The sequence below is a fragment of the Dama dama genome, chromosome X, assembly GCF_033118175.1.
Source record: "Dama dama isolate Ldn47 chromosome X, ASM3311817v1, whole genome shotgun sequence".
NCBI lineage: Eukaryota > Metazoa > Chordata > Mammalia > Artiodactyla > Cervidae > Dama > Dama dama.
Window position 1 is genome coordinate 100,688,470 of NC_083714.1, and position 26,885 is coordinate 100,715,354.

At 47.0% G+C, this 26,885-nt stretch overlaps 1 long non-coding RNA gene across 4 annotated transcripts; it reads right to left on the reverse strand.

The window, feature by feature from the left end:
- Window positions 1–3,867: 3,867 nt before the first annotated feature.
- Window positions 3,868–25,123, reverse strand: LOC133051640 (uncharacterized). Of its 4 annotated transcripts, none has more exons than XR_009691908.1 (6): window positions 19,924–25,123; window positions 19,512–19,625; window positions 18,457–18,533; window positions 16,695–16,847; window positions 11,379–11,517; window positions 3,868–4,605 (listed from the first exon to the last, which is right to left on the reverse strand). It is a non-coding gene; the product is annotated as an uncharacterized LOC133051640 (long non-coding RNA). The 4 variants fall into 4 exon arrangements; XR_009691910.1 differs by adding an exon at window positions 8,563–8,745 and having other exon boundaries at window positions 19,512–25,123; XR_009691907.1 differs by having other exon boundaries at window positions 19,512–25,123.
- Between the last annotated feature and the right edge of the window lie 1,762 nt (window positions 25,124–26,885).

A 26,885-nucleotide genomic window follows, 5' to 3' on the forward strand; every position in this document is an offset into this window, starting at 1 on the left:
GTGCCCACGAGGCTCACCCGGTCACCCCGGAGACGCTCCGTCCTTAGCGATGCTCCCTTCCTCCCCACCCGAGCATCCCTCTGCCCACGGTCCCGCCCCGGGCATCAGGAAAGACCGCGCCCCTCGTGGTGTCCTGCTTCTAGCATTCCTCCCTGTCATCACCCTCAACATGACGTCCTGTCCTCCAGCTCCTTCGCACTAGTGCCAGTGCACAGACACCACAACCGCCTGGAGACCTCCAGCTCACCGACCACGCGTCCTTTCACACCATGCGCCAGGCCCCTCCTCGATCGGCTGAGCCAGGGCTGGAAGCTGTCCCCCGCAAACACACCTCTTGTGCTCCTTGCACCCTCCTGCCTACCCACTCCCTGCTTGTGTCTGAGCATCGAGGAGAAAACTTTACAACTTCACAGAAGTGTTTTATCCTAAATCCGTGGCCGGAGTAGACCGCTGTTCAGTTTCACGGTCACCTAGCTACACTCCTACACTACACACTAGTAACCTTCCTCCATGCTAATGACCCCTCCGTGGGATTTCTCAAGTTTCCCAGTCCCAACCTGCATGTTTCTGCCCTGGCACTCTGCTGCCCCTCTCCACGCCTGCTCCTGACTGCACCCACCCCTCACCTCTGCCTGGGATCCCATGCCTTGCACCTTCTCAGGGACGTTGCACCTGCAGTTATCATTCCTCTCTCCTGAACCAGCACCTGCTGCCTCTACATCGGAGCGTTCCACAGCACAGGGGGAAACTCACCGTCTTCCACGACCCTATTCTGCAGCTACTGGCACATCACCGGTTGCCCTTCAAAGCAAAACTGCTTCAAATTCTGCTGAGATAGTCTCTCCTCAGCCCCCTTGCATGGAGCTTTTGTCCCAGTCACTCCACTGTAAGTGGTCTTGTCATGGCCATCATTAATATCCATTCTTCCTGATCCCGCAGACACTCTTTAGTGCCCATCTTAGCCAACATCTCAGGCACCGTTGGCATATTTGACTCTTGTGTTCTTTAGCCCTTTGTTTTTTAATATTTCAGGGGCGTGGGGCTTATGTGACAACAGCGTCTCCTACATGTGCTCGACAAGGTACACATTCTACACTATGCCCCCTTTGTCCTGGATAGTGTATGGGAAGTCTTGGGTCAAATGAAAGACAAGCCAAAGAAAAGAGCGTCCCAGTCACAGCGGGGGAAACGGCTCACAGAGGCAGTGGCGGGCAGAGGTGAGAGAGCTCAGACAAGGGAGGTGTGACAAGAAATGAAGAGGAACACCAGGGAAGGGAGGATTCCACCCCATTCACACTTGGGACTCACAGGGGGCACACTGCGCAAAGACCCAATGTTGTCTTTGGGCAGAAGGGTGGCTGTAGTTTAGGAATTTCGTTTCTGCAGCTGATCTTGGTTCCTGCTGCGGTGCAGGTGAGATCCAAGGGAGGGCTCTGCATCACCCGAGGGAGAAATGTGGAAAGGGACTGAGTCCAGACGACGCCTAAACAGGCAATGGGCTAGGGGACCTTGTGGCTGAGGCTGAGGCTGAGGAGTGGACGTCCCTGCCCGGGGACGGGCTGGACGATGAGACCCAGATTCAGAGGGATCTGCAGATGCCAGCAGGGTGGCTGAGGCTCAGTCAGCCAGGGAGGACTGGGCCCACAACAAGAGGAGGGAGACAAAAATGCAAGTTTCACCACCCCCACCCACGGGCGGTGCAGGTCAGCATCACCAGGTGGAGCCATGAGAGGAGAGCAGACGCTGCGAGCACACAGCCCACTACTTCCAATACGCTGCGTCTTTGATTCCTTTCAAGCCATGCTTCTTGAGAGTATAGACACCAGGACCATCCTTATCTGGTTACCTCTCCATTCCTCCTCCACGCGCCCATCCACAGAACATCCCCTTGCTCACGTCTCCCAAGAGCTCCGTGGGCCAAACCATGGTACCCAGTGCTGTACTGGCCACAGACACATTCCGTTTTCAAAACCACTTTCCTTGGTCAGAGTCTGTGACGGCAGCCCGCCCTGGCTTCCCCTTGCCTCTCAGTCCATTACTTCTATAGTCTCCTTGTCTGTCCATTTACTTTGATCCCCTCGTATATCTTGGGCTTTGTTTCCCTCTGGTTTCCAGCCTCTGCCCTATGCTCTTCTACACCATACATGATCCTTGGGTGACCACGTCACCTGCCACTCCCCCCCCCCCCCGCCCCGCCATAGCGTTTACCCATCTGACTTGTTTTCATCCGTTATCCCCCTGTATGCTGATGGCTTTTCCTATCACTAAATCTACCTAGGACATCTCAGCTGGGCCCCATATTCCCCACAGGCCCAGACATATGGGGCATCTGCACTCAGATGTCCCATAAGCCCTGCAGGCCTGCTAGTAGCCCCAGGCCAACGTTCCCTGTCTCATGGATTGGCACGGCCATCCACCCAGTTCCTTAAATCACAATCCCGGGCATGGTGCTGGGCAGAAACATGCAGGTTGGGACTGGGAAACTTGAGAAATCCCACGGAGGGGTCATTAGCATGGAGGAAGGTTACTAGTGTGTAGTGTAGGAGTGTAGCTAGGTGACCGTGAAACTGAACAGCGGTCTACTCCGGCCACGGATTTAGGATAAAACACTTCTGTGAAGTTGTAAAGTTTTCTCCTCGATGCTCAGACACAAGCAGGGAGTGGGTAGGCAGGAGGGTGCAAGGAGCACAAGAGGTGTGTTTGCGGGGGACAGCTTCCAGCCCTGGCTCAGCCGATCGAGGAGGGGCCTGGCGCATGGTGTGAAAGGACGCGTGGTCGGTGAGCTGGAGGTCTCCAGGCGGTTGTGGTGTCTGTGCACTGGCACTAGTGCGAAGGAGCTGGAGGACAGGACGTCATGTTGAGGGTGATGACAGGGAGGAATGCTAGAAGCAGGACACCACGAGGGGCGCGGTCTTTCCTGATGCCCGGGGCGGGACCGTGGGCAGAGGGATGCTCGGGTGGGGAGGAAGGGAGCATCGCTAAGGACGGAGCGTCTCCGGGGTGACCGGGTGAGCCTCGTGGGCACTGAGGACGGATCAGAAGAGTGAGGGCTGAGAGAACAGTGAGTGTACCACGGGAGGAACGCGTTCACAGGCCGGGGGTGGGAGGGGGGAGAATGGACAGGGGACTTGCAACGTTCCCGCACGTGGGGGGCTTCGGCAGTGGGCGACAGGACCCGGACGTCACCGGTCAGGTTCTTCAGTGGAGACTTCCAAACAGGGGCCCGGAGAAAACTCCCGGCCGACCAGGGCCGGGAGACTGGCACGGGCCTCACTGGGTTGCTGCGCGCAGGCCCAGAGCCAGCCAATCGGAGCGCAGCCCCGCCCGCCAAGCTCCGGATCTTCCCGGACACCCTGACTTCCTGCCCCTGTTGCTACGGTTCCGCGGACGGCTCGCAGTCCAGGGGTGGTTTGGCCGGACCCCTTCGAGAGATTCCCTTCCTTTCTCCGGTCCTTACGGGCATCTCCCTTAACTTTGGCATCCGCGCCGTCTAGGCCTCCGCGCGAAAACCCAGCAGGAACGATGAATTTTCTTCCGGGCTTGCGGCGTTTTGGTTTCTGTGGCCTGCAGGTGGCAGTGTTGCTCCACAGTGTCGCCGGGCCGGTTTTTCCTCAGCCCTTCGCGCTTTCATAAAGTGACAGGAAGCCTTTTGCCATAAGAAGCGGCTGGTATTTGTTGTTGTTTTTCCTCCGCTTGTGCCGGTTGGCTGATTCAAACTGCATCTGAGCCCTTCAGAGAGCCCGTTGTGAGAACTTTCACCGGACCCATTGACACTTAAAATTACAATAAAATAATATAAGCTGATATATTGCATAATAGTGGACGGAGTGGTCACCCTTGTCTTGCTTCCGATCGTTGAGGAATTCCTGTGTGTTTAAAGAGAACTTTATTATGACAGTGAGTTTTGACTTGAAAATCATTCCGTCAAGTGGAAGTGAAAGTGGCTCAGACGTGTCTGATTCTTTAAGACCCCTTGGACTGTAGCCTTCCAGGCTCCTCTGCCCATGGGATTCTCCAGGCAAGAATAATGGAGTGGGTTGCCATTTCCTTCTGCAGAGGATCTTCCCAACCCAGCGACTGAACCTGGCTATCCTGCACTGCAGGCTGACTCCTTACCATCTGAGCCACCTACAATAATAACATGACAGGGACAAGTGCCAACCTAAGATCCTGCTGGGTAAGTGATGCTGGACACCACCCAAGAAGCAGATGCCATTACTGCCCTCATTGTATGCCTTTGGGAGCTGTGGCACACAGAGAGTCAGCTCTCCAGGTTCTCAGGGTTCCTCAGAGAGTGTCCCTATGTTCAGGTCTCAAGTCTGTCAGACTGTAGTTTGCACACTGGCTTGCAGGATACATTCCCCTCCCCAGTGGAAGAGTGAAATAAAATGCTCACTGGGATTGAGGGTAAAACAGCCTGCAATGCTGCGAAAGATTGACGGCAGGAGGAGAAGGGGATGACAGAGGACAAGATGGTTGGATGGCATCACTGACTCAATGGACATGAGTTTGAGCAAGCTCCGGCAGATGGTGAAGGACAGGGAAGCCTCCTGACGTGCTGCATGCAGTCCATGGGGTCACAACGAGTCGGGCACGACCGACGGCCTGAAAAACAACAATAACATATTTATTACAATGAGATACTAAATGAAAGGGGGCGGGAAGGGAAGCTACATAGAAATCGACTCATCCACTCTATCACGATTATGACATGATAACACATTTAGAATGCAAAGCACCTGGAAGTAATCAGCTGTTACATAGTACAAGTTGCTCAGCTCACTGCAAGGAAGGTGAGTCAGGAAGGGACTTCAATCCAGAGTCGACTGACAAAGAAGAGGGCAGGGTAGTGACTCAAAATAACCATCTTGTGGGGCCAGGTCGGACAGGACCCGGACATCACGGATCAGGTCCCTCAGTGGAGAGTTCCAAACGGTTTCGGGGAGAAATCTGCCAGCGGACGCAGGCTGGGAGACTGGCACTGACATCACTGCTCCCCAGGGCAGGCCCAGAACCAGCCCTCAGCAACTCCAGAGCTTCCTGGACGCCCTGACTTCTTGCCCGCCTCGCTGTGGTTCTGTGGGCGGGTCGAGCGGAACTCGCGCGGTCCAGGGGTGGTTTGCCCGGGCCCCTTCCAGAGGTTCCCTTTCTGTCTCTGGTCCTCAGGGGCATCCCCCATAAGTTTCCCAACTACGTTGGCCAGTCCTCTGCCCGAAAACCGAGCAGGAAGGATCGCTTTTCTTCCGGGCTTGCTGGCATTTTGGTTTCTGTGGACTGCAGGGGGCAGTGTTGCTCCGAGGAGCCGCTTGCCCGTTCCTCCCCCGCCCTTCGGGGTTGGAAAAAGGCTGTAATAAGCGACGGATTTTCTTTTTCTTTTTTTCCTGCGCTTGAGCCGGTTGGCTGCTTCGAAGTGCTGAGGAAAATGCTGAGATACATATTAAGCAAACTGAAAGAGTAACAACAAAGAGAAAATTAAGCAGGTCAAGGGAAAAGTAGCAAATAACAGAAGAGGACATCCCCATAAGATTATCAGCTGATTTCTCAGCAGAAACTCTGCAGGCCAGAAGGGAGTGGCATGATGTATTTAAAGTGGAGAAAGGGAAAAACCTATAGCCAAAAACACTCTACCAAGCAAGGCTCTTCTTTCAGATTCAACAGAGGAATCAAAAGACAAGCAAAGGCTCAGAGAATTCAACAGGACCACACCAGCTTTACAACAAAGACTAATGTAATAGCTCTACGCAGAAACAAAATGCCATGACTAGATTCAAGAGAATTATGAATGGGAAAGCTCACCAGTAAAGACAGACACACAGTAAACATGGGAACTCATCCACACACAAATATGATATCAAAACCAGCAGTTATGAGAGGATGGGAGTACAAATTGGCAGGATGGCAGGATATTGAAAATGCACTTGAAATTAAGAGACCAGTAAAGTTAAACAAGTATATATACATGTATATATATACTCTTTTACTCAGGCATGTCTGACTGTTTGCAACTCCATGGACTCTCCAGGCTCCTCTGTCCATGGAATTTTTCCAAACAATAATACTGGAGTGGTTTCCACTTCCTCCTCCAGGGGATCTTCCCAACCCAGGAATCAAACCAAAATCTTCTGCATCTCCTTCATTGGCAGAGGGATTCTTTAGCACTGAACCACCTTGGAGACATATATTACACACACACACACACACACACACACGTATATACACACACACGTATATATATATATACACATATACATTTATGCATACACACATATATACCTATACACACACATGTACATATACACACATATACACACATGTATATACACATACAGATATGTATATATACACATGTATGTATACATATACGTATATACACATATGTACATATCCATATACACATATATACATACACACACATATACATATATATGCACATATATATACATATATACACACATATATACATATATACACATGTGTGTATTATATGTGTGTGTATACACACACATATATACACACACACATACACACACACACACACGTGTCTATGTGGTGTGTGTATAGACAGCTAGAACAAAAAAACTCATGATAACCAAACATCTACAATAGATAGAGACACAAAAAAGAAAAAAGGGATCCATTCACAACACTAAAGACAGTCATCAAGTCACGAAAGGAAGTTTAGAACAAACACCTTTAAAACAAACCCAAGACAATTTTTAAAATGGCAATAAGGACACACATGTCAGTAATTAACTTAAATGTAAATGGATGAAATGCTGCATCCTTAAAAAAAAAAAAAAAAAGAGAGATAACGATTAAAGAAAAATGAAGACCCATGTATAATACGGTCTGGGCTTCCCTGGTAGCTCAGCTGGTAAAGGATCTGCCTATAATGCATGAGACCCCTGTTTCATTTCTGCACTGGGAACATCCCCTGGAGCAGGGATAGGCTACCCACTACAGTATTCTTGGGCTTCCCTGGTGGCTCAGTCTGTGAAGAATCTGCCTGCAATGCAGGAGACCTGGATTCGATCCCTGGGTTGGGAAGATGACCTGGAAGAGGGCATGGCAAGCCACTTCAGTGTTCTTACCTGGAGAATCCCCATAGACAGAGGAGCCTGGTGGGGTGCAGTCAATGGGGTCGCAAAGAGGCAGACACGACTGAGTGACAAAGCACAGCCCAGCACACATAATACTCTCTACAAGAGACCCATTTTCAAATCTAGGTACACATACAGACTGAAAGTGAAGGGATGGGAGAAGATATTCAATGCAAATGGAAATCTAAAGAAACCTGGAGTAGCCATACTCACATCAGACAAAATAGACTTTAAAGGCTGTTGCAAGATTCAAGGACACCACATCATGATCAATGGATTATTCCAAGAAGAAGACACAACAATTGTAAATAAATATGCACCCAACATAGGAGCACCTCAATATATAAACAGCCATAAAAGGAGAAAACATCAGCAACACAATAATAGTGGGGGTCTTTAGCACTCCACTTTCATCCACGAAGAGCTCATCCAGACAGAAAATCAAGAAGGAAGCACAGCCCCTAAATGACACATTACACCAGATGTACTCAATTGCTATTTCTAGGCCATTCCATCCAAAAGCAGCAGAATACACTTTCTTCTCATGTGCACATAGAACATTCTTTATAGATCATATCTTGAGTCACACATCAAGCCACATAAATTTAAGAAAATTGAAATCATGTCAAGAGTCTTTTCTGATCACAATGCTGTGGGCTTAGAAATAAACTATAAGAAAAAACTGCAAAAAAAAAAAAAAACAGGGGGAGGATAAACAATGTGCTCCATAGTGTATGTACCAATTTACATTCCCACCAACAGTGCAAGAGGATTCCCTTTCTCCACATCCTCTTTGGCATTAATGTTTTGCAGATTTGTTGATGGTGGCCATTCTGACAAGACTGTACTCGTTGTACCTTTGAATTGCATTTCACGAATAAACAGCAATGTTGCACATCTTTTCATGTATTTGTTGGCCATCTGTATGTCTTCTTTGGAAAAATGTCTGTTTTAGGTCTCCTGCCCATTTCTTGATTGGGTTGTTTATATTTCTGATATTGAGCTGCATGAAATGCTTGTATATTTTTGAGATTAATTCTTTTTCAGTTGCTTCATTTGAAATTGTTTTCTGCCATTCTGAGGGTTGTCTTTTCACCTTGTTTATAGTTTCCTTTGCTGTGTAAAAGTCAGACTCGACTAAGCAACCGAACTGAACTGAACTTGCTGTGTAAAATACTGTTAAGTATAATGAGGTCCCATTTCTTTATTTTTTTATTTTATTTCCATTAATGGAAAGAGGATATTGCTAAAATCTTTGTTAGTGTGTTCTGCCGATGTTTTCCTGTAAGAGTTTGATAGTATCTGGTCTTACATTTGGTCTTTAATTCATTTTGAGTTTTTTTTTTTCCCCCCCCCTGTGGTGTTAGTAAGTATTCTAATTTCATTCTTTTACATGTTACTGTCTAATTTTCACAGTACCACTTATTGAAGATGGTGTCTTTTCTGCATTGTATATTCTTACCTCCTTGGGTATAGATGAGGTGCCCGATAGGTGCATGGATCTATCTCTGGGCTTCCTAATGTGTTCCATTGGTCTTTCTTTTTGTTTCTGCCTAGAGCTGTTACATTAGTCTTTGTTGTAATGCTGGCGTGGTCCTGCTGAATTCTCTGAGCCTTTGCTTGTCTTTTGATTCCTCTGTTGAATCTGAAAGAAGAGCCTTGCTTGGTAGAGTATTTTTGGCTGTAGGTTTTTCCCTTTCTCCACTTTAAATACATCATGCCACTCCCTTCCGGCCTGCAGAGTTTCTGCTGAGAAGTCAGCTGATAATCTTATGGGGATGCCCTCTTCTGTTATTTGCTACTTTTCCCTTGACCTGCTTAATATTTTCTTTTTGTTGTTACTCTTTCAGTTTGCTTAATATATGTATCTCAGCATTTTCCTCAGCACTTCGAAGCAGCCAACCAGCGCAAGCGCAGGAAAAACTCCGTCGCTTATTACAGCCTTTTTCCAACCCCGAAGGGCGGGGGAGGAACGGGCAAGCGGCTCCTCGGAGCAACACTGCCCCCTGCAGTCCACAGAAACCAAAATGCCAGCAAGCCCGGAAGAAAAGCGATCCTTCCTGCTCGGTTTTCGGGCAGAGGACTGGCCAACGTAGTTGGGAAACTTATGGGGGATGGCCCTGAGGACCTGACGTGCACAGTGACTGTCTCTGGAGGGAGCATCTAGCACTCGTGGAGGAGGCCAGACCCAGAACGTGGAAGGAGCAGGGGCACTCCTCGTTGTGACAAAGCAATGGCATGTCTTTCCCCACATGTCTCACTTGGACATCTGCATTACCTTCCTAAACTGCTTTCCTGAGGTGTAATTACATACCACAAATCACACCCATCACTCCCAGGGCAGTGACTTTTAGCACCTTCACACAGCGGTGCAACCCCCACCACAGTGCAGGTGTGGAACACCGCCAGCGCCACTAAAGGTTCCGTGTACCCATCAGCAGTGGAGCCCCAACAGGACCTGCAGGCCCAGGCATCCTCTCGTCTGATCTCCCTCTCTGTAGATTTGCCCTTTCTGGGCATTTCATATCAACGGACTCCTGCAGGAAGTGGCCTTTTGCGTCTCGGTTCTTTCACTTAGCGTAATGCTTTGGAGGCTCACCCATGTGGCAGCAGAAAGCAGAAGTCCATCACTTTTCATCCATGTATGCTATTCCACTGTATGGCTACAGAATACTTTGTTTACCACTCTCCAGCTGACAGACTTTTAGGCTGCTCCACTATTTGGAAATTAGAAACAGTGCTGCTGTGAAAGACCTGGAAGGAGAAGTATTTGTGTGGACCTAGGTTTCGCTTCTCATTTCCCAATGATGTCATTTCTCCTTTTGCACGGTGCACAGGCTAGACCCTTCCGGCAGTGTGGAAGAGAGGTGGTTGAAGCAGACCCCCTGTCCTTGGTCTGGATCTCAAGAGGCAAGCATTCACTCAGACACTACTCGATGTGACGTGACGAGAGCAGGATGGTTCTCGGGGATGTCCTTCAGCACCACCACGACGATCCCTTCTATCCTGAGTTGGTTGACCGTGTTTATTGATTTAGTTATTTACTTATTTGTCATAAACGGGTCTTGAACTGTGTCAAATGCTTTTTCTTTGTCTGTCAAGATGACAGGTGGTTTCCGTCCTTCCTCATATCAATACGCTGTTTCCCATAACTGAAATTGTGTGTTGGTCCAATACTGCAATCCTGGGAAAAATCTTGCACAGCCCTTTGCAAAATGTTTCTCTATTTGGTTTGCTGATACTGTGTTGAGGGTGTATGCATCGCTATTCATGATAGATATGGATCTGTAGCTTTCTGGTGATGTCAAGTCTGGCTTTGGCATCGGGCTAATACTGTGCTTATAGGATGAATTAGGAAATGTTCCCTCCTCCCTCCTGTCTAATCAGGAAGAATCTGTTAAGGATGGGTGCTATTTCTTCTTTAAACATTTGATAGATTTCACTGATGAAACCAGGAGGCCCAGGACTTCCCTTTATGGGAAGGTCTTTAAATGAATGGTTCAATATCGTTGCTTGCTACAGGTACATTCAGATTTGTTATTTGGCCACTGCATTTAAGCCAACTCCCATCCAGTATTCTCTGGCCTGTTGGTTCCTATGGCTCAGTCTCTGGTCTAGGATTTGACGTGTTGGACATCTCTGCACATCACAGGATTCTGGCTCCTACTCTGTAACTGGGGAGAGTATGCTGTCTCAGAAGTGACCCCCAGACCACCAACACCCAATAGGCAGGTTGGGGACACAGACTTTGAGGTGGGGATGGGGTGGCACTGCTGATATCCTCATTTACAGCCGCCCATCCATCCTCCGGGTGCCCTCTTGCAGTCTGTGGGTAATTCTGCAGTCGGGACTGGCACAGCAAGGACCCAGAGTACCCTGTCCCCTCCCCCGCCATGTCCACTTCATCTACCCTGATCCTCCTCACTCCTCTCATCTCCTAGCAACGCAGCCTCACAGGGGATCCGTGACGCACTCGCCACCACATCTAAGGGTGTCAGATCTCCCCTCTGCTTAATGACTCAACTCTCAAGGGCAGGGACTGGCCATGCAATTCCTCCTCACCTCCCCCTCTCAACAGCCAGCCTGGCACGGCATGGAGGGGATGTAACAACAACAGTGAAAACCTTCGTGATTGGCTAAATTGAGGGACTGTGGATGGCAGGATCGACCTGGGTTGGCTGCTGGAGTGAGCCCATCGCATCCCACCCTGGGGAACTTGTGCCAGGTGGGGATGACCATCCCTGCCCCAGTGCATTGTGGCTAGCATCAATGACGTACCTTATCCAGACTTGGTGTGCCACCAGCAGTGGACGGACATTGAAGTCACCGGGTCTTCTCACTTCACCCCAGCCTTTACGCAGGGTACAGTTGGGGATGCTCTGTCAGAAATAAACCTGCGCTCATATGGCCTATTAGTCTATGAGAAAGGAGCCAAGAATGTCCATCATGGAAAATGCTGTCTCTTTAATGAATGGTTATGGGAAAACTCGGACCCCTTTCGTACACAACATTCAAAAATCAACAACAACAACAGAAGATTAAAGACGAAATTGTTAGACCTTAAACCATAAAGCTCCTGGAAGAAGACGTAGCCAGGACACTCTTTGACATAGGTCTTAGCAATAGCTTTTTTTTGACATGTCTCCTCAGGCAAGAGCAACAAAAGCAAAAATAAACAAATGGGAGTTCATCAAACTAAGAAGCTTTTACAGAGCAAGGGAAACCGTCAACAAAAGAAAAAGGCAACCTGCTGAGTGGGAGAAGATATGAGCAAGTGATACACATCCGAAAAGAGATAGATATCCAAAAGAGCTAAAGGACTCATAGGATGTATTGGGGAAAACACCCAAAACCTGATTTTAAAACGGGGCAAAGCAGTGAATAGACCTTTCTGCAAAGAAGAGATACAGATGGCTAATAGACACATGAAGAGATGCTCAACATCTCCTCATCAGGGATTAGAAAATCAAGACCACAGTGAAGTACTCTCTCATACCTGTCAAGTAGCTATTATCAACAAGACAACAAGTAAGAAATGTTGGCGAGGATGCAGAGAAAAGGAAACCCTCGTGCGGTGTTGGTGGAAATGTATATTGGTGCAGCCGCTATGGAGACAATGAGGGTTTCCTCAAAAACTGAAAACCAGAACCACCATATGATCCAGCAGTTCCACTTCTCGGTATTTTCCTCAAGAATAGAAGAAACACTAGTCACAAAAGATATATGTGCTCCTCTGTCCACTGCAGTGCTATTTACAGCCAAGAGGATCCAAGATCTGGAAGGAACCTAAGTGCCCATCGATACATGAGTCAAAAAGGAAGAAATGGTGTACACACACACACACACACACACACACACACACACACACACACAGTGGAATATTACTCAGCAATTAAAAAAAAGAACGAAATCTTGTCATTGTCGACAACATGGATGGACCTAGAGGGTATGATGCCAAGTGAAACTAGGCACACAGAGAAAGACAAATACCACACAGTTTTATTTATATGTGGAACCTCAGAAATAAGTAACAGAGCATGGGAAACAAGACAGAAATAGAGTCAGAGACACAGAGAACAAACTGGTGGTTACCAGAGGAGGAAGGAGTAGGGAGATGTGTAAAACAGGGAAGGGGTTAGGAGATACAAACTTCCAGTTATAAAATAAGTCATGGGAATGGAATGTACATACAGGGAATATAGTCAATAATCTTATAATAAATCTCTGTGGTGGCACATGGTAACCAAACTTATCGTGGCAATTCATTTCATAAAGTTTAAAAATATGGAATCACTTTGTTGTGCACTTGAAACAAATGTAATATCATATGTCAACTTTGGGCCTCCCCAGTGGTTCAGCAGTAAAGCATCCTCCTGCAATGCTGGAGCTGCAGGAGGCATGGGTTGGATTCCTGGGTGGGGAAGATCCCCTGGAGGAGGGCATGGCAACCCACTCCAGTATTCTTGCCTGGAGAATCCCATGGACAGAGGAGCCTGGCGGGCTACAGTCATGTGGTCGCAAAGAGTTGGACATGACTGATGTGACTTGGCATGCACGCACGCGTGGCAACTTTACTGAAGAAATAAAGCGTGGGGGCTCTGAATGGAGGATGCTAAGGTTTGTGGGTCACTTTTCCTCTGGCGGCCTAAATGACTCTCAGCAGTCCCCCTGACTTCTCTGTCCTCTGCTTTCTCACCTCATCAATTAGGACTGAAATCTTCCAAAATGACGGGTCTTTGAAGGAGGATTAAATAAGGTGACAGAAAGAAATACATTGAATGTGGTCTGATTCCTGGTAAAAGATGAGCAACCTTGAAATGCCATGTTCGCCCTGCTAAACATGCCCACACTGACTAAATTCACGCCTCTGAGTTTCAAGAAGAAAAGCTCCCTTGGGAGACAAGTCCTGCAAGATGGGTTGAGCTCTGAAGCTCTCTGATGAGATCACAAGTTCAGACTCCAATAAATATACCTGTTCTCAAGCGCCCCTGTCTGCAGAAGACTCGTGGATTTCTGCAGAAATACAGCTCGGGGGGCTAGCTGAGAGCACAGACTGACTGACAGACAGCAGAATTCATTTTCACATCTGAAGAATCTCACGGGCACTTGCTGGCTACACCACATTGGGCTCTGAGTGTGGGGAGGAAAAGAAGATTTCATCACTCATGTCTCCTGTAACGAAAAGGGAAGCTATTTGTTATTAGGGGAAAGATGTTCGTGAATGACAGATCCGAGAAAGGTCTTATATTCAGAATACGTAAGGAATTTTAAAATTGCAAAGGACAAAATCCTTTGTGGAGGAGGACAGATCCTCGTGCCAGGGATTGGGGTGTGGGAGAGGACACCAGAAAGGGGCAGCAGCTGGGTGTTTTTGGGGTGACGGACTTGGCCTGTGTCCTGGTCGTGGTGGTGATCACTGCAATCTCTCCGTGTATCAGAGCCCAGAGAACTGCACACCCAAGGACAAGCAGGCCAGGAATTCCCTGGTCGTCCAGTGGTTAAGAATGTGCCTGCAATATGGTAAAGTAATTAGCCTCCAACTAAAATAAATAAATGAAAAAATAAAAAAAAATTTTAAAAACTAAAAAAAAGAATGTGCCTGCCATATAAAATTAACACACAAAAATCCCTTACATTCCTATAAACTCATAGAGAAAAATCAGAAAGAGTACTTAAGGAAACAATCCCATTCACCATTGCAATGAAAAGAATAAAATACTTAGGAATAAATGTATGTAAAAAAACAAGAGACCTGTATACAGAAAACTGTAAAAAAAAAAAAAAAAAAAACTGATGAAAGCCAATCAAAGTTGACACAGAGAGATGGAGAAATGTAGCATGTTCTTGGATTGGAAGCATCAGTATAGTGAAAATGACTCTACTACCCAAAGCAATCTGTAGATTCATCACAATCCCGATCAAACTATCAAAGGTATCTTTCACACAACTAGAACAAATAATTTCTCAGTTTGCATGGAAACACTAAAGACTCTGAATACGCAAAGCAATCTTGAGAAAGAAGAATGGAACTGGAGGAATCAACCTTCCTGACTTCAGTCTATACTACAGACTATATTACAAACCTACAGTCATCAAGACAGTATGGCAGAAAGACAGAAATATAGATCAATGGAACAAAGTAGAGAACCCAGAGATAAATCCACACACCTATGCACAGGTTTTCTTTGACAAAGGAGGCACAAATATACAATGGCATAAACAAAGTCTCTTCAACACGTGATGCCGGGGAAAACGCTCAACTACGTGTAAAGGAATGAAACTGGAACACTTTCTAACACCACACAACAAAATAAACTCAAAATGGATCAAAGATCTAAATGTAAGACCAAAAACTCTAAAACTCTTAAGAGGAAACCATAGGCAGAATGTCAGGATGCATTTAACAGGAGGCTTCCTGTGTGCTGTTTTGGGTCTGTCAGGAAACCTTTGGCCCTTAAGAGGAGAGACACGCCTTTCCTGGGGCAAAGGAATCCAGGTATTTCCTTTCTTAGTTTCTCATTATGGTGATAAGTACCCTCTTCTCTCTTTAATAGGGATCACCTTGTGTTTTGTTAGTCTGGATTTTAATCTTTATCTTTGCTGAGAATAATTACCTTGTAAGACAGTATATATGCCCATGCCATGTTGATTAAAACACCTTTGCTCCATCAGAGCTTTGGTCCCCGCGTCTGTCTGTCTTTCCTTCTTTCTCTCTCTCTCTATCTCTCTCTTTCTGGCTGATTCCCTGGAGCGCGGAAGTCAGCTGCATAACCCAGGGACTATTAGCCTCTTTCCTTCTTTCACAGTCTCATTGTCGACTCTGGACCATCAGGTTCCGGTCCATTAAAGGACCGACAGCAGAACACTCTCTGACATAAATCACAGCAAGATCCTCTATGGCCCACCTCCCAAAGTAATGGAAATAAAAACACAAATAAACAAAAGGGACCAAATTTAACTTAAATGCTTTCGCACAATGAAGGTAACTATAAGCAGGGTGAAAAGACAGCCCTCAGAATGGGAGAAAATAACAGCAAATGAAACAACTGACAAAGAATGAATCTCCAAAATATACAAGTAGCCCATGGAGCTCAATACCACAAAAACGAACAACCCCATAAAAAGTGGGCAGGAGATCTAAACAGACATTTCTCCAAAGACATAGAGGTGGCTACCAAACACATGAAGAGATGCACAACATCACTCATTATTAGAAAACTGCAAATCAAAACCACAATGAGGTATCATCTCACACAGGTCAGAGTGGCCATCACCAAAAAGTCTACAAACAATAAATGCTGGAGATGGTGTGGAGAAAAGGGAACCTTCTTCCAGTCTTGGTGGGAACGCAAACTGGTACAGCCACTACGGAGAACAGAGTGGCGATTCCTTAAAACACTGGGAACAGAACTGCCACACGACCCAGCAATCCCACTGCTGGGCATACACCTCGAGGAAACCAGAAGTGAACAGACACATGTACCCCAATGTTCACAGCAGCACTATTTACAACAGCTAGGACATGGAAGGAACCTAGATGTCCATCGGCAGATGAACGGATAAGGAAGTTGTGGTGCGTATACACAATGGAATATTACTCAGTTATAAAAAGGAATGCATTCAAATCAGTGATAATGATGTGGATGAACCTGGAGCCTGTTATACAGAGAGAGGTCAGTCAGAAAGAGAAAGACAAATACTCATATTAATGCATATATATGGAATTTAGAAAGACGGTAGCAACGATTCTACATGCAGGGAAGCAACGGAGACAGAGACGTACAGAACATACTTTTCGACTCAGTGAAAGAAGGCGAGGGTGGGATGATTTGAGAGAAGAGCAGTGAAACATATACATTCCCATATGTAAAACAGATGACCAGTGGAAGTTCAATGCATGAAGCAGGGCACCCAAAGCCAGTGCTCTGGGACAACCCAGAGGGATAGGGTGGGGAGGGAGGTGGGATGGGGGTTCAGGAGGGGAGGACACATGTATACCTGCGGCCGATTCATGTTGATATATGGCAAAAAGCCATCACAATATGGTATAGTAATTATTTTCCGATTAAAATAAATTAATGAAACAGAACCCACCTGCCAATGCAACGGGACAGGCGTTCGGTCCCTAGTTCAGGAAGATTCCACCTGTCCCAGGGCAACTAAGACTGTGGGTAACTACTGAACCCACCTGCTTCGACTACTGAAGCCCTCGAGCCTAGAGTCCATGCTCCGCAACAAGAGAAGTCTCTGAAATGAGAAGCGCATGCACCGCCACTAGAGAGTAGTCCTCCTTCTCCACAACTAGAGAAAGCCTCGTGTAGCAACAAAGACTCAGTGCAGCCAACAATAAATAAATAAATAATAAGAAAGAAAACCGATCCAATCTTACTGTACGTTCATTTGAAAAATCCAATGGTAGATGCTGAAGTAGGTGCATCTCTCTAGATCTTTGAATGATCATATCTTGGGTGAAGCTAACAAAAATTACATCACAGGCTATATTAAAATTTTAGATCAGGTTCCCAGGCACTGCTCTTCTCTAGAGAGCTACTTTTCTCAGAGAACTGTTACTTAGGAACTTTAGTCACCGGAACTGAGGCCTCCACCACATACAAGGGCAGAAAGCAAAAGCCATTAGGAAGACACGGTTCAAATCCTATGAGTTTATGAGTTGCCTGTGACCACTGGCTAGGATGAACACACATCCCAGAGTCTCTTCACATTTCAGTAACTGAAACCTCTATTTCAACCACTTTGTTCAGTTCTTTAATGCCACTGCTATCCCCTTAAACAAACATTTGGTGTGAAACACTTGGAAAATGACCTTAACCCAATTCACTGCCAACCTTCTGTCACATGTCACAAGGAGTCTCTCACGAAATTTCCTCACCTAGAAAGCCAATTCTCAGATAAAGAAAAGAATTCACACACACACACACCTTGTGAAGAAATACTAAGATTTTAGAAACTGACTCACAACTAACCCATGGTTCATCATTCTTTCCTCTTGTCTCCCTCCATCCACTCTGAGAAATGAGTATTTGGCCATGCTGTCTGATTTGCCCACCAAGTTGCTCATACCACACACAGGATGCTGTTACAAGTGAGCCTATACACGCGCCATTGACACCAGCCAGCCCTGCTGAAGTCGGCTACCTGGGGGCAGGGAGGTGGCTGGGGCAATAAATTAATCATCTCATTTCCTTCATCACCCTGCCCCATTTCATTCCCTGCAGTCACTTGGCCCAAACGAATAAAGATCTCGCAGCAAATCGCTGCTTAAAGCACCACTGCCTCAAGTTTCCTTCATTAATCTCACGTGGCTTCTGAGGCCAGGGAACAGATTTTAGTTGAGATGAGTAAAGCTAGAGAGACAGCCCATTGGCCAGAGATTCTGTTTTGGAGGTGATGTCTCTCAGCATACTCTTTACGACCCCATGGACCAAGGCCCGCCAGGCTCCTCTCTCCAGGGGATTCTCCAGGCGAGAATACTGGAGTGGATTGCCATGGCCTCCTCCAGGGAACCTTCCCGACCCAGGGATTGAACCCAGGTGTCCTAATTCCCCTGCACTGCAGACAGATTCTCTACTGCTGAGCCCCCCGGGGAAACCCATGACGAACCTAGACCACATATTTAAAAGCAGAGACGTCACTTTGCTGACAAAGGTCTGCAGAGTCAAAACGGTGGTTTTTCCAGTAGTCGTGTACAGATGTGTGAGTTGGATCATTAGGAAGGCTGAGTGATGCTTTCGAATTGTGGTGCTAGAGAGATGACCCTTTAGAATCCCTCGGACACTAAGGAGAACTACTCTGCCCATCCTAAAGGAAATGAATACTGAATACTCTGAATACTCACTGGAAGGACTGATGCTGAAGCTGCAATACTTTGGCTACCTGATGAGAATAGCTGACTCATTGGAAAACACCCTAGTGCTGGAAAAGATCGAAGGCAGGAGGAGAAGGGGGAGACAGAGGGTGAGATGGTTAGACAGCATCACCAACACATGGACATTAATTTGATCAAACTCAGGGAGATAGTGTAGGACAGAGGAGCCTGGCGTGCTGCATGCCATGGGCTCGTTAATAGTCGGACAGGACTGAGTGACTGAACCACCACCTCCACCTTCCCTTTGAGCTTCCCTAAGGTGCCACCGCCCCACACTCAGCGGGGCTAAGAAGCTTTCTGTGTCTGTCAGTGGTGAAGGCTGAGACTTAATGTCTTCACACACTCAGCGCCCCCTGCTTAGGGTTGATGGCGGGTCCTTAACACTCATCACTCCCTCCCAGACCTCAGACCAGGGAGCCTGCTCACAACAGTCATGGAGCACCTACCCTACAACAGAAACGGGAGTTGGAGCTGTTTACCCCTCTCAACGTGTTTTCTCCCTTTACACTCACTTCCACATTTCTTCCTGAGTCACCGAATCCAACTCTGCTCATCCCCACCTGGTCCCTCTAAGAAGCTGCACCCGCATCTCTAGCCCATCTCTAGCACCACATGCACGGGGTGGGTGCATGTACGCCCTGCGCCATGTATCTTCTTTCTCCTTTCTCTTCAGAATCTGTAGACTCCCAGACATCACAAAAGGGCTCCAGATCGCCCACAAAGGGGGCGGTGCTGCAGGGGAGGCTGACTCTCATCCACAGCCTGGGTCAAAGCAGGACTGTGTTATAAGCGCCACAAGCTGCTCCACTGCATCATGGGAGCCAAAGGAGCAAAGGTCTGAAAGTCCTAACACAGACATTTCCGTGGACAGAACACCAGTGTCTGCCTTGGGACCTGTGAGCTGTTGTTTGGTTTGGGCCTATGGCGTCACTGACCTTTCTCACAATGCTTGCAGGCTTAGCTAGCCTTCCATCAGGACCTCTCTACTCCCCACAGCCCCCCACCTGCTGTACCAAAGATATTACCTCTGACTTCAGTGCGCCGATTGGGTTTTCACCAGGCAGGGATACCAGCACAAATTTCTTATGCTGAAACCTCAAGATACCTGAGAACGAGTCTTCAGAAAGTCCATTTTTCAACTATAATAGAAAAACTGCCTATGTGACAATGAAGATACAACAAATTACAATACTAATAAAATGTTACTTGAAAATTATCTAGAATGTCACACTTCAGAGAAAAAAACTTAGTATGTGGTCTATTGCCTTCCAGGTTTTGTTCTCTGCATTTAAGAAAATTACCAGATGGGGGAGGTAATGTCTTCATGATATTGTATCTGTTCTCTGTCTGTGTATCATTACATTATACTATAGTTATGCTACTTTCCATAATGATGAGGGTGCTCCACTAATGTTGGTCAGAGGAAACACTGCTTACCTCCGTATGGTCCAGGAACTGTTCTCTGTGATTTGTGCATGCTGACATGACACCGCATGGTCTTTCACGCACTTAGGAGACACTGTCTTCAATCCATACTCAGATCCATAGTAATGTTTCATGCGGATGGATATGTAGATCTGCCTTTTGATCCAGAGTACACCAGACACTGCACTGTATTCCAGATTGGGGGTCAGATCCCACACCTGGCTGTTTCTCTCTGGCCTGGGAACTAAACTGACTTATCTCTGGCCAGCTAGGTGACTTTGTGCAGATGCATTCACCCACTAACATCTACGGGTCTCTGCTCCTCAGCTGACAAAAGGGATGACAGCATTACAGATGCTCACCTCAGAGTGTTGCTAAGAGTACTCAAAGCCTTCATTATGCGTGTATGTACGGAGAGCTACGCACGGTGCAGAAGGGGAGCTCTTCTTCTTGTGTCTCTTCACTTCTGTTTCCACTTGTACTAGTAGCCCCCTGTCCCTGGCCCGACGCGTTCACCTCCCCCACCCCTACTCTGCTCTCTCTCCCCTGTGTCCCTGTCCTCAGAGTCTCCATCCCAAAACACAGCTGAACATCTCCTCACGATTTATCCCAGAAAATACCCATACCATCACCCTTGGATTAAACAATCATGAACATTAGCAGAAAAAATAAGAAACACAATAAACGGGCAATGTAAAAACTACAGAAGAAATAAAGCATTACTGATGAACATCTGACTACTAATATTTTCATATCGTCATCAGATTCAGATCTTCAGAATTTGATATATGAGAAATAGATTTTATAAAACAATGGCAGAAAAGGTAATGCAATGTGGTTCCTTAAATAAGACCTAACAAAATGGGGGCACATGGTGTGTTCATGGGTTGAGAAATTCAAAATAATTAGGATGTCAGTAGCCCCCATACACATCCATCAATTTCATACAATTCCAGTCAGAAATTCCAGCAGGACTTTTTCGTACATGTAGACTAATTGAGGATAACATTTCTGTGGTAAGGCAAATGAACTAGAACAGCCAAATGATTCTGAAAAGCAACATTGGAAGAGTAACACTAACCTGAAATTTACTTTGCAGCTTCAACCAAAAGTTGTAAGCAACTATGTGTCTATGAAGGGATGAATGGATACAGAAAACGTGGTGACACCATTTAGAATGGCCACCATCAAAAAGTCTACAAACAACAAATGCTGGAAAGGGTGTGGAGGAAGGGCAACCCTCTTACACAGTGGGTGGGAATGCAAACTGGTTCTCCACTATGGAGAACAGTGTGGGATTCCTTTAAAAACTGGGAATAGACCTGCCATGTGACCCAGCAATCCCACTGCTGGGCATACACCCTGAGGAAACCAGAAGTGAAACAGACACACGGACCCCGATGTTCACCGCAGCACTGTTTACGATAGCCAGGAGATGCACGCAACCTAGATGCCCACTGGCACACGAACGGAGAAGGACATTGTGGTACATATACAATGGAATATTACTCAACTATAAAAAGGAATGCACTTCAGTCAGTTCTAATGAGGTGGATGAACCCGGAGCCTATGACACAGAGTGAAGTAAGTCAGAAAGAGAAAGAGAAATACTGTATATTAACACTTATATATGGAATTTAGAAAGACGGTACCAATGGCCCTACATGCAGGGCAGCAAAGGAGACAGTGTTAAGCTCCATGCATGAAGCAGGGTACTCAAAGCTGGTACTCTGGGCAAACCCAGAGGGATAGAGTGGGGAGGGAGGTGGGAGGGGCGTTCAGGATGGGGGGACGCGTGAATCCCTATGTCCAATTCATGTTGATGTATGACAAAAACATCACAATAATGTAAAGTAATTATCCTCCAATTAAAATAAATTAATTTGAAAAGAGAAATTGTGATATATACAATGGAACATTATTCAGTCACAAAGAAGAAAATTCTGCCTTTTGCAACACCACGAATGGACTTCAAAGGCTTTATGCTAAGTGAAGACAGTGAAACAGAGAAAGACACATATTGTATGTTCTCACTTATATGCAGAACCTAAAAAAGTCAATCTTACAGAAATTTCCAAGTGTTTAGAATGCTGGTTTCCAGGGCCTGCGCAAAATGTTGAATACAGGGTACAAACTTCCACGTATGAGACGAATAAGTTGCGTGGATCCAATGTATAGCCGAGTATAAATAACAAAACTGTACAATACAGTGAAAGCTAAGAGGGTAGATCTGAGATCTTATTTCCTCAACAATTTTTAAAAAGGATGATGTGAGGGGATAGAGTGTCAACCCTGCTGTGGTAATCGTTTTGCCAAATATGTGTGTATCAACTCATCACATTGGCATCTTAAACTTACAGGTTATATGTCAATAATACCTCAAGAAAGGTGGAAAAAATAAGAGTCCTGAGTGTGTCCAGTGGGAGAGCCCTCAAGCTATATTCTGTGTCCCTCTGACATCTCCACATCATTCTTGAACTTTCCCTTGTTACTGACATGACAAGGTGACCCAGGCTCATTTATCCTTTCCTTCCTCAGCCTGGGAACCCATCATTTAGTGGAGAAAGGTGTTCAGAAGCTAGGATCTGGGGACTGGTGTAATTATTGCCGTTGGAATGTTGCTGTTTCCAGTAACTTGGGAATATATGTGTGTACAGAATCACACACACAAACACATACACACACATCTATAGTTACATATCAGTCTAGCCACATATGCACACCTATCGAATACAAGAAGTTTGCATGGAGACCTTTAATCCCAGTAGAATTCCTCAGATTTGTTCTAGTTTACTTCCTTTCCATACTGGAAATTCCCTTTTCCAAAAATGACAGACGTGGCTCTCAGCATTCTTATGTATTTGCTGAGTTGATGAATCCCAATGCATATAAGTGATCCGTCCTCCACGAAAGGGTCCTCCTCACAATCTATGCGGAACCATCCCTTGTCCTTGACTTCCACACCTCACTCAACATTGAATCCATGAAGCAGTTACCTCCTTCACACTCAATCCCCAGGGATATTCTTTCCACCTTGGGCTCTGACTCTCCAGGCAGGGATGCCCCTCTACACATACACATGCCTTGCCTGGCGACACCTAACGGCTTTAGGACTGACTTGCTCAGGCACAAAAAAGGGAAGGGAAAGAAAGGGTAGGGACAGGAAGAGGTGACTATGTCATAATACAGTCAGCCAACCAACGTGAACTGGGCCAAACCCAAGCAATGTGATGAAGCCAGTCGTTTTTTGTTTTTTGTTTTTTTTCTCCTCATTGTCCTCCAACTTCCCTTCCTGCCTCTGTCCTTTGCCCCAGTTCCTGTTTCCTTCTTAAGTCCTGCCCTCCATCAAGAGTACCAATGTTACGAGGCATGATTCCCACCTTATAACTGATCTCTGCTGCTTGGCTGACATTCAGTGTGACATCCCTGCAGCTGGGACACTCAAACTCTCTCTCTCTCTCATGATGGACCAGAAGGTCTCACTCCTAATTTCAGGGATAGGTAGGAGAGAAGGTGCAGGGCACACGTTGGAGCCCTCAGGCCTTCATCTGTGAAATGCGGATGATCACAAATTGTGGGAGAAACAGAGACAGCAGCAACCAGACCCCTTTCAATGAGTGCTACATGCCAAACCCAGTGCATCGCAGGACTCCTTGACATTCAGGAGCACGCCAAGTAGATTTCCATGCCAGGACAGTTGCATTTGTTGTTCCTTCTGCCTGGAATGCTCTTCCCTTAGATAACCCCATGGCCTGCTCCCTCACTTCCTCCAGATTTCTGCTTACTTGCCATCTTTCAGGGAGACTTTCCCTCCTTACCTTGCATAAAATAATAACATCATACCTACATATACCCTTTCCCCTGATCTAGCATTATCTTTCTTCATAGTGCCTGCCACTCTTGATTAATTTACTGACCAGCAAGTCTATCAGAGGAGAGACTTGGTCAGTTCTGTCCTGTCACAAACTCCTCCAACAGTGCTCAGGTATATGGCAGGTGCTCAGAAAACATTTGCTGAAGGATAGTCTGGAGCCAGGCAACACACATTGCTAACATGCACAGGTACCCTCCAAGACGCGCACTGGCCCCATTGTAATAATTATGAATAAATTGAGATTCCAGGAGACAACTGATACACTCAGCAACACACAGTCAGCATGTCAGGTTCCAGGCCTCAGAATCATATCTGCCAGCTTCCAAACCCTCAGTTCCCGGACAGAGACCTCACAGCCAAGAACATAAGAGGTTTTATTTCTGACACAGAGACTCCAGACAGCCCAGATAGATACCCAGAGACACCAAAAAGAGCTCACTGAATCTCTGCACAGAGAGCACACAACACGTCTCAGACCCTCAAACACAACTGAGACCATAACCACACACGCTGTGACAAAGACCCTCCAAACAGGCCAAAGTCTTCAAGACAGAAACAAATGAGAACTGCACAGATACTTCACACCATGGAGACTGACTTCCAAACCACTCGGACACTTACCAACCTAATACAAAAACCCTAAACGGAAAGAGAACCTTTAATAACTCAAGAACATCATGTAACCTTCAAATAAAGTCCGCAGACAAATGAAAAAACCTGCACCCTGTGCACAGATCCCCAAGCAGCTGAGACTTCACACCTTTAGACAAACCCATCCTTAAAGCAGGCCAGAGATATCGCAACTTGGGACCAGAATCAAAAACTCAGAGGTCTCACAATCTCGGGTGCACACGCTTACAAAGTGATCTCACACCCAGGGACTGAAAGGCCAGAAAGCTCCAAAAATGCACACCCCGGAATACAGGCACACACATCCTAGGGACTTTGTACTAGGGCTCACAAAATCCACTCAGATCAAATATCCCATCACTCACGACTCCGCCCAAAGGCTCAAGGAGATCATATGTACCCAAACAGCACCTGTGTTGACACACGTAGCGATACACGAGCCCAGGCTCCCTGACACAGGTTAAGTCTCCAGGGAGAGACAGCTAACTCAGAGACCTCTCCCTGGACATGAATTGCATGCATTTGTGCGAATGACCGAGGGCTGCCACATGCTCCAGACTCGAGCGAGAGCTAAACAAGACCGAAACGCCGTCAGCATGCACAGCCAGCGACTGCGCCAAACCTCGCCACTAACCAGGGCAGCTATTCGACCCATTCCAGAAAAGCAATACAACTCGGAGAAAAACCGTATGCTCTAAAAAGCCGCGAACGGCAACATGCCTCTCGTCCTCAGGTCCAACTCTGCCATCCCAGTGCCTGTAACAGCCAGCCAGCCAACTGGAACTGGGCCGGAGACGAAGCAGGGCGGGACTCGCGGGACTTCCGGCGCCTATGCGCGCCCCGGAAGAGCTCATTCCGGCGACCTCGCGGTGACCAATCAATGCCCAGAACGCTTCCTGACGCCAGACCCCAAATTAGCAGCCCAGCTCGCTCCGTAGCCGTCCCCCCTTGGATGTAACCATGTAGAAGCGAAGGGGTGGAATTGGAAAGGAGACGAGGACAGCTGCCGCTTAATACCGGTGTCCACTCGGACTCAGATGCAGCGGGAAGCCGGAATGGAGCGAATGGGGATGGAGCCAGTGGTGCCATGGGTGCCTCCGCTGGGAACTCTGGTCGATGCCCGAGGCGGGGTAAAGGTACTCTCTGTGTTGTCATAGGCCCTCTCGAATGGTGCCTTCCAGAGTGGGTGGTCTTACCGCTACCCCTGCGTGGTACATCCCAGGACCGAACGGTTTCATCTGGCGCGCCCCTTGGTGGTGAGCCTGGGGAACAGCCGATGTAGATGCCGGTGGACCGTTAGAGGATGGATGATCCTCCAAGGGTGGAAGGGCAACGTGAGGATGAAAACCCCGCGGATTGCTGCAATCTTGGACTCGGAAAAATGTCTCCATAAACTGAAGATTACTTCTCTGTAGTGGCCAGTATCGTAACAGGAAGCATGGAAAGCATTTTCTGTATACTGGACATTGTGCTTGTTTGTGCTTTCCTGTTTAATACAGAATAGATCTCAGTGGGGAAAGCCAGGCACAGTCCCCCAGCTGGCAGGGGAGAGAAAGCTTTGGACTGGGATCTGAAGGTCTGGGATGGGGAAGGCCTCTGTCGTTGACTGCGAGTAATATGTGATAAGGACAACAGGACTTCCCATTCTATTAGGAAAGGGGTCAACTCCGAGGGCACCCAAGGATACTGCATAGGTGAGATAAAGAGCATGGCTTTGTCACCATCTTGTCATCCCTGACTATGTTCCCTAGCAGAATGCTCAGCCTGTCTAGCTATGCGTCTCTCAACAAGTTTAAATTTGCTTATTCATTCCGACATTCATCCATCCTCTCCACAGTTTCTGTCAAGCACAACTATGTGTGTTAGGAAAGAGAAAATCAACCTTGGCTTCATGGAACTTACATTGTGTTTGGGGTCATACAGCCCCAAAAGATAAGTAATTTATCGGGTGTTCCTAACTGCTGTGGTTAACATTAAAGCGGGATAGTGAAATAGAGAGAGGGGACGATATCTAGAAAGAGTGGCCAGGGAAGTTCCTTCTAAGATTGTGACATTTGAGCAAAAGCCTAGAGGAGATGCCTGTCTGGGCGAAAAGTGTCCCAGACAGAGTTGAGGCCAGTGTAAAAACTGAGGAGTGGAAGTCAGTGTAGCGTGTGTGAAAAGAATGTGGAGGTCTATGTGACTGTCACAGCGTGACGGAGGGAGAGCCAGGAGATCCGATGAGAGCGGTGATGAGGGGCGGGTGGCCCAGATCACACAATGATTGTTGAGGAGCTTAGATTCATCCCGGGAAAACCACAGACCTTCTGCAGTTGAACATGCCTTTCCTGGAATCCCCTACACTCAAGGGGAATCCCTTCTACTGCTCCCAGTGGACATCCATGTTGATTGATGATACCCTCAGGAGAGACAGAGGAAGGACCCTCGCGGTATGAGTGAGGTCACAGTCAGTCTCGTAAAGGCAAACAGA